The sequence below is a fragment of the Puntigrus tetrazona genome, chromosome 7 (assembly GCF_018831695.1).
Source record: "Puntigrus tetrazona isolate hp1 chromosome 7, ASM1883169v1, whole genome shotgun sequence".
NCBI lineage: Eukaryota > Metazoa > Chordata > Actinopteri > Cypriniformes > Cyprinidae > Puntigrus > Puntigrus tetrazona.
In genome coordinates this window covers 39677627-39684602 of record NC_056705.1, presented here as the reverse complement: position 1 = coordinate 39684602, position 6976 = coordinate 39677627, and the positions used below count along the sequence as shown (strand labels likewise).

The window sequence follows — 6976 nt, the reverse complement described above, 5'->3', positions numbered from 1 at the left end:
TTAAAATGAGGAAACCTAAACGGATTGGTTTTCAGAGACTTCAAACCGACCCAGACACTGTAGGCTATGTCAAAAGTGTATGTTTACATGTAGTTCTTCTTTACTTATATTCTCGTTGTTGTTATTATATTTTTGTGTCTTCGTTATATTGGCTCTAATATAATGAAAGCATATATTACGCAGTCTCCTGAGGTACAGATGGATCTTGCCTTCGTCTTGACAGCAAAAGACCTCGTGAGATGTTCTTGAATGTGCAGCTCCACCCAGGTTTGTTTTCCTCCGCACCAGGTTTAGGCATGTTGTTGATGGCACACAATGGAGAACGCTGTTCTCAATGGCTGCATTTCACATGCTTTGGCCTGTATACTACGTGCACATGCATGTGGGGTGCATCTAGGGTGACAAGGATGCTGGAAAAGTTAGAAATCTCGTAGTTAAAAAAGCATCCATATTTTAATATGATGGAAATATGCTTTTCATTAAGGACACCAATGCAATTTAAGGAATGTAATTTTCCTTGAAACCTTTATGTCAGAAGATATAAAATGTATAAACATACAGATTTATTTCTTTAAGATACTTTTCTTCACCTCATTCCTCAGGGATTGTGGTGCCCTTGGCAAAATCTTCATTACGTCTTTTTGGGCCATTGTCCTGCTGGAGGAGTTCGTGGCAAAGGTGTTGATGTAATACATGTTGTACTTGTGTCCTAACAGGCTGTCTGGGGCCTTTTTGAAGAAAAACAGCCATGCAACATCAAAGAAACACAATACTTCTGACTGAGGATGAGGTGCTTTTCTGGATGACTGTCCTTCTGTTTACGACAAAACCGACCTAGCAGCTGTTCTGGAAATCGTGATAAAATAATACAGAAGGTTAAAAAGGGCATGTTTTTTATTCCCGAGAAAATAGTATAATGAAAATAGAAGCAAATGAAGAAAAAAAACTAAGGGCTGCCTTTTTATAAATACATTAAAGTTAATCTTCAGCATTAGGGACACTTGGCTAATTCCAGTCAATGCACTGCAACAGTACCAACAATGTCCACTAGATGACCACATAATCATTAAAATATATGGGTAAATAAATATATCCTACTGAACCCAGGATATTAGAGTCCCCTTTTTTATTTAGTTTATTATCTCTGATTTATTGTTTATTATCCTTGCGGCCTGAAGCCACATCCATAACAAAGTATAAACCAGTCAAAATGCAAAGTGCATAGGTGTAATAGCTTTAATGTTTAACTATATTTTAGCTTTATCTCAACAAATGTTTGTTCAGGGTTTTTTTGTATATTTTTGTGGGGTTTTTTTTGTTTGTTTGTTTATCATTTCAGTTGATTTCATCTTGATTTAAAGCTAGCTATTTTAATGATAAATTCTTCAGTTTTAGCTATAACAAATTTTTTAATTAATTGTAATAATTTAAACCTATATATATATATATATATATATATATATATATATATTCATTCATCTGCAAGGTTTCAGTAAGAAAAGCATGCTGAATGAACTGGATTAATTTACATAATTTATTAAGAAAACTCATACTTTCCTGTCTTACGGTAATATCGTCATTTGGGAGTTGAACAAAAAGGCTTTGTGTGTGTGTGTGTGTGTGTGTAGCACATCAACCAACCCCCAAATCACTCCTCCCCTGCATCCGTGGTGTTGGGTGAGTATCAGGGAGGGTCACCCCACGTTCTGCTGCCAGATGGCCAAGCCATAGGAGAGCCCTGTATCTGTAATATTGAATCTAGAGCAGAGCCTCTCCCAATTCTAGTCATTATATCACATGCTGAACCAGTGTGTGTGTGTGTGTGTGTGTGTGCTGGCGTGAGTCAGGAGTGTTTAGGCTTATGCACACGCACATACTGTACATGCATTCACACAGCCGTTCCCAATGGTGCAATTGGGTATACACCTAAATAAAGGAATCAAAGGTTGTTTTTTGGAAATTGATGGTTCCATGGATCCATGGATTCTTTTTTAGGTGACTGAAATAGTGTTCACACTAAGAAAACCAAAATGGCATTGCAGCGAAACCCCCTTATTTCTAGTCCATATGACTCTAGTCTCTCTAATCATCCATATATTAGGCTAGAAAAAGGATTACTGTAGCTACAGTGAGGAGGAGGCTGAGGAGCCAGAGGGCAAAAGATATCCAAGCAAGAGGGTGAAGGAGAGAAAAGACAGGAGGGGGTGGAGAGCAGCAGCGAGTGCGGGGCGGAGGAAGGGGCTGGCTTTAGTTTGATGTGAATGGGTATTAAAGACGGCACGCTAGAGGGGCAGAAAAAGACAGAGAACAATTCAACCTGCCCCTGTAGGAACGGCAGGATGTGAGCTTCTTACAGCAAGCTGTCAACGGTGGATTGCATTTCTCTAGTGATACATCTGTGTGCAGCAAAAAAGCCAGCAGAGACATCACAGCAACGCTGGCGTGAGAAGAAGACACGGAGGTCTGGATGTGGAGCTGAGATGAAATCTGGAAGGTAAGATCGGTGTTTTTTTGCCTTGGCCATACCCACCCATGCACTGTAAAAAATATATATATTATTGGAGTACTATTTGTGTGTATAATTCATTGCCATCTGACTTAAATGAATATTTTTTCTACCCCATTTTTTCAGTGCACAAGGCCATTCTGCCTTTTCATTGCATGTGCGGTTTGTGCAGAGGACACGAGTAACGGAGAGAGGCAGAGAAGAGGATGTGTCAACACAGTAAAGGGAAACACATTGTGAAGCAGAGGAAGTGATGTCTGAGGCTGAAACCATGCTCTGCTAGCTTCACATGTCTGCACGTCATCACTGGCTTGCATTCGCATAGATGCGCGCACACACACACACACACACACACACACACACGCCAAACCACCGCAGACCTTTGCTGAGGATGTGCACTAGATGAAGACAGACAGAGGACGTGGAGACAAAGAATACGAGGGAATGGGCGAAGACAACCCGGTTTAAAGAGGTAAGCATTTCACGTTTTACAGAATTTGTGTAAAAAAAGGATTGTGAAGTTCGCACCGAGGATTTGCACTGAAGTTATTTCCGCAAGCGCTGCTGCTTCTGCTGCTTCTGCTGCTGCTTCTGCTGGTGTTGAAGGTGGCAAGGAAAATGCAAGATGCACTGTAGTGTCTCTATCAATCTCTCTCTCATTTAGGATGGGGGAAGGGTCGCTCTCCAGGCTCTGGGGATACGTTGATAATAGATGAGAACGGAGGGAGTGGAATAAGAATAGGAAGAGCAGAGATATCTTACGTAAGCATGCACAACAAAGGGTACGGCTGCACGGCTTTTGACGTCAAGCACTTGACCCTGTGAAACCGACAGTAACGTACGGTTCTGCACAATGTTGTCTTGCACCTTGACGCATTTATTGGGCTGTGGTGCGATAATGCGCTCAGTTCGCATCCGCTCAGTTATCTCACACGCTTGCTGGGTTCGTTTGATTGGTTTTGGCCTGGTGTGACTCTGGTGAAAATCATTGCTCGTAAACCTGCGTCAGATATATCCCAGTATATTAGGATGCTCCTAAAAAAAAGCGTAAAAAGTACCATTTCGATGTACTTAAGCGTCAATTTAGTTGCGTTAAATGCAATTAGCTTGCCTTATTTTTGACACACAGAGATTGAAGATATTCATAGATAACAATTACAGATATAAAATATATATTTTTGTACGTTTGAGAAGAAGCTACAGCTGAAAGCAGGTAAAATGTAGCATGAATATAGAAATGTAAAATATTCAGAAATCATTTTATAGACTTTTACATAATGACATTTGTACCATTTTATAGATATACAGTGTTCTTATAAATCTGTTAACGCTATCACCAAATCGTAACACAAGCACTTTTATAAAAATATATAAACCTGGCAATAATTTAAGTTCAGTATACCTTTGCGTAGACAGTCTCTCATATCTCTAAACCAAACCCTAACTATTTTATAGAATTACAGAAAGACGTGTGTAATTGCAATAATTTATGAAATTATCTAAACAGAAAAAAGCAGTACATGAGATGATGCATTACATTGAATGAATCAATCAATCAATCAATATTAGTTAGAAATGACTGAAATTTTTTAAATGTAGTTTTGTTTTACATTACGTGAATTCGAACAGCCGTGTAAATCTAACATTTCACAGAATATAGCATTTAGAAAGAGACTGAAAAACACAAATCATTGATATTAAATCAACTGAAAATTCAATGAATTAAATATTCGTATATTGAATAAGAATAGCATCGTCTGTAAGGTTCAGACTTTGTCAGTATGTCAGTATTACAGTGTTTATGTCTCTTTCAGTAGAAACACATTTCATATCAAATAAAGACAAATGCACGAGATTACTTTGCCATTGTATGTGTTATCTCTTCATGTATAAAAACACGCACATACACAGTATCGCTCCTGATGAAATATACAGCAAAAGATCATGCAGCGCTCAAAATTAGTATGTATCTTAGCATTTCTAAGGAGCAAAGAGCCAAAAATCAATAAAAGTGCTGCGAGTTTCTGTGAGAAACTCTGAGCTTAATGCCACGAACACCAACTGCCGTGTGAGATAACACTATCAAAGAAGAGCGAAGAAATGCACAAAAATTTGCACCAATTTTAAAGCTCGACAAAAAATGTAATGATCGGTTTGGCAAAGATGAGCAAGCTTCTTTGTGCGGACATTTAACGGCGAGCTAAGGAGGATGAGGAGACTTCTTTTAATGAATGAACTGGATGAATACATTCACTGTTTTTTTTTCTCTTCTTCCATTTATCTTCCTCTGACCTGCTGTAACATGCAAGCGAGGCTAAATATAGAGTGTAATGTTAAAATGGCACACTTAAATATTAAATGCTTCGACCCAAATGATGGGAAGCTGTGTTGATGCTTGTCCTAATGCTCCATATATCATAAGCGCTAGAGAGGGAGATGGATCCCATTATCACTAGATAGGCCACGAAAATATCCTACACTGTCTGGAAAGCATAATCTTGATTCTACCAAGCATACATTTATTTAATTTTACATTTAATTGCACACTACTGACATACTTCTAAAAAATAAGTTTATGTGAGTACAAAAAGTTCACAATCCTTAATATATGAATGTATGGTTATATTTAGTTTATTTAAATGGATATTTAGTTTTTTAATTGCATTACTTCCTAACTAATGGAAGTGGATGGGTGCCGTCAGAAAGCTGTGTGAAAGCTGTGTGTCTATGTCTTTAAGTTACAGATAATTTGTGTGTTTCATTGATGTATTAACATTAGTGTGCGCTGCAAACTCTTATTTTATGGTTATTTTGGTGCATATAAGCATATCAAGCACTCGAATTTTTGCAACTGGTTGTGATGCATCTTTGAAGTGTTAGACTATTTGGTGATAATTAGAGACACTAGTTGTATTACTGTTATTATACTGAGAATGTTTGGGGGCTGAGCAATGAATTTACATTTTAAAGGAATTGACTGGAGATAATCTAGAGATATTATACACAAAATGTAAAAAAAATAAAAGAAGTGCGAACTCTGTTCTAACTCTTTTAATAATTTCATAGCCTGCGTTATAGTATACTGCCATTATGCCAACCATTAGCTGCCTTTTTTAATCAAATGTACATCTTTGGCTGATGCGAGCCAATGCATTTTGCAGAAAAAGCACATTTTCATTCAGACAGAGTGTTGTCTGCGTGTTTAACGGTGTCAGCTCATATCATTTAACATGTCTGAAGACTCTATTCTTGCAGTATGTTACATGATGGCAGACATCACAATACATGATAAACGGTCAAGGAACCGTTAGAGCACTGTGACTTTTCTTCTGCGGTGAGGAAAGAAAAAGAAAAAAAAAAACGCTCTCACACACAACTGTGGGCACTCGTACACAAAGAAGACGTTTGTGCAGATTTCTGTTTAATTCCGTCTGGCCGTCTGACAATCGCTTGATTGTTTGAGTGACGTTTTGGTCGGTCTGAGATCCGATAAGAGACCTTTCAATAGTCTCCAGGCTTTTAACTGCAGGCTGGTTTGATCGGACGTGCCGGGTGCAGTCGTATCTGCTGCTGGGACTGAGGGGAGACACGTATTTTACTGTAAAAAAAAGTCTAATTTCATCATAGTTTTTTTTTTTCACACAAAAGACTCCATCTGGATGGTTTTAGCATGTTTAGGCTGTGATTTACTAAAGGTTCTAATTTGCTCGCGCAGTCAAACAAATTGCATGCAAACTTTGTGGCCATATGGGTGATTTAAGAAGACGTACGCAAACAGAACCATGCGCTAACAGACACAACAAGCAGGCTTTGGCACGTGGCACGTGTATGTATATGAAGCTCTCGCTTGAAGCCAAGGATGTGAGAGAGACATTTCAACACAATCTCATGGTGATTCATACCTCTTTTACTTTTTGGCAAATTGATGACTAATTTGTTTTCATGCAATCTGTTTAATATTTAGTGCAATAACAAATTAGCACCAAATCACTTCACAAAGTACTTCTTTTTTTCTTTGAATTATTCATTTAAGAGCCTCTTCCTCCATTTTTCTAAAGAAAAAAAACTTTATTTTGTGTAATCATAGACATTATAAGATGCAAGATCATTCATGGCAATGGGTGAGACTATTGATTAAATAACAGGGTTATAATATTTAATAGATTTAAACATTTTACATATCGCCATAGGTTTCAAATTACAGTACATATTCTAAATGAATGCATATCCTTGAAAAGTAATTAAAGACACAATTTTGCTTTATTTAACATTTAGAAAAGAATCTGAATTTTGATTAAATGATATATAGAATGATTTTATGCATTTTTATACAACCCCTTGATACATATCGTACACTAAAGAGTGTGTAATGTTTATCAAGTGTTTGTATGCAGTAGAAATTTCATCAAATCTTTGAGATTCGTGAGAGAGACTCTTGAGCATTTGAGTTAAACAGGATACAGCATTTTA

General features: G+C 37.5%; 1 protein-coding gene across 4 annotated transcripts in view; it reads left to right on the top strand.

Annotated features, from left to right (window-relative positions):
• The first annotated feature begins 2271 nt into the window (after nucleotides 1-2271).
• Nucleotides 2272-6976, top strand: part of zmp:0000001168 (signal-induced proliferation-associated 1-like protein 2) — a 40648-nt gene continuing 35943 nt past the window's right edge. For 2 of the 4 annotated variants that reach the window (XR_006251310.1, XM_043243729.1), the window contains exons 1-2: nucleotides 2273-2494; nucleotides 2633-2978. The gene's annotated coding sequence lies outside the window, so the exon portion shown is untranslated. Of the gene's footprint in view, nucleotides 2495-2632; nucleotides 2979-3170; nucleotides 3269-6976 lie in introns of all 4 variants that reach the window. The other 2 variants (XM_043243727.1, XM_043243726.1) reach the window with 2 other exon arrangements.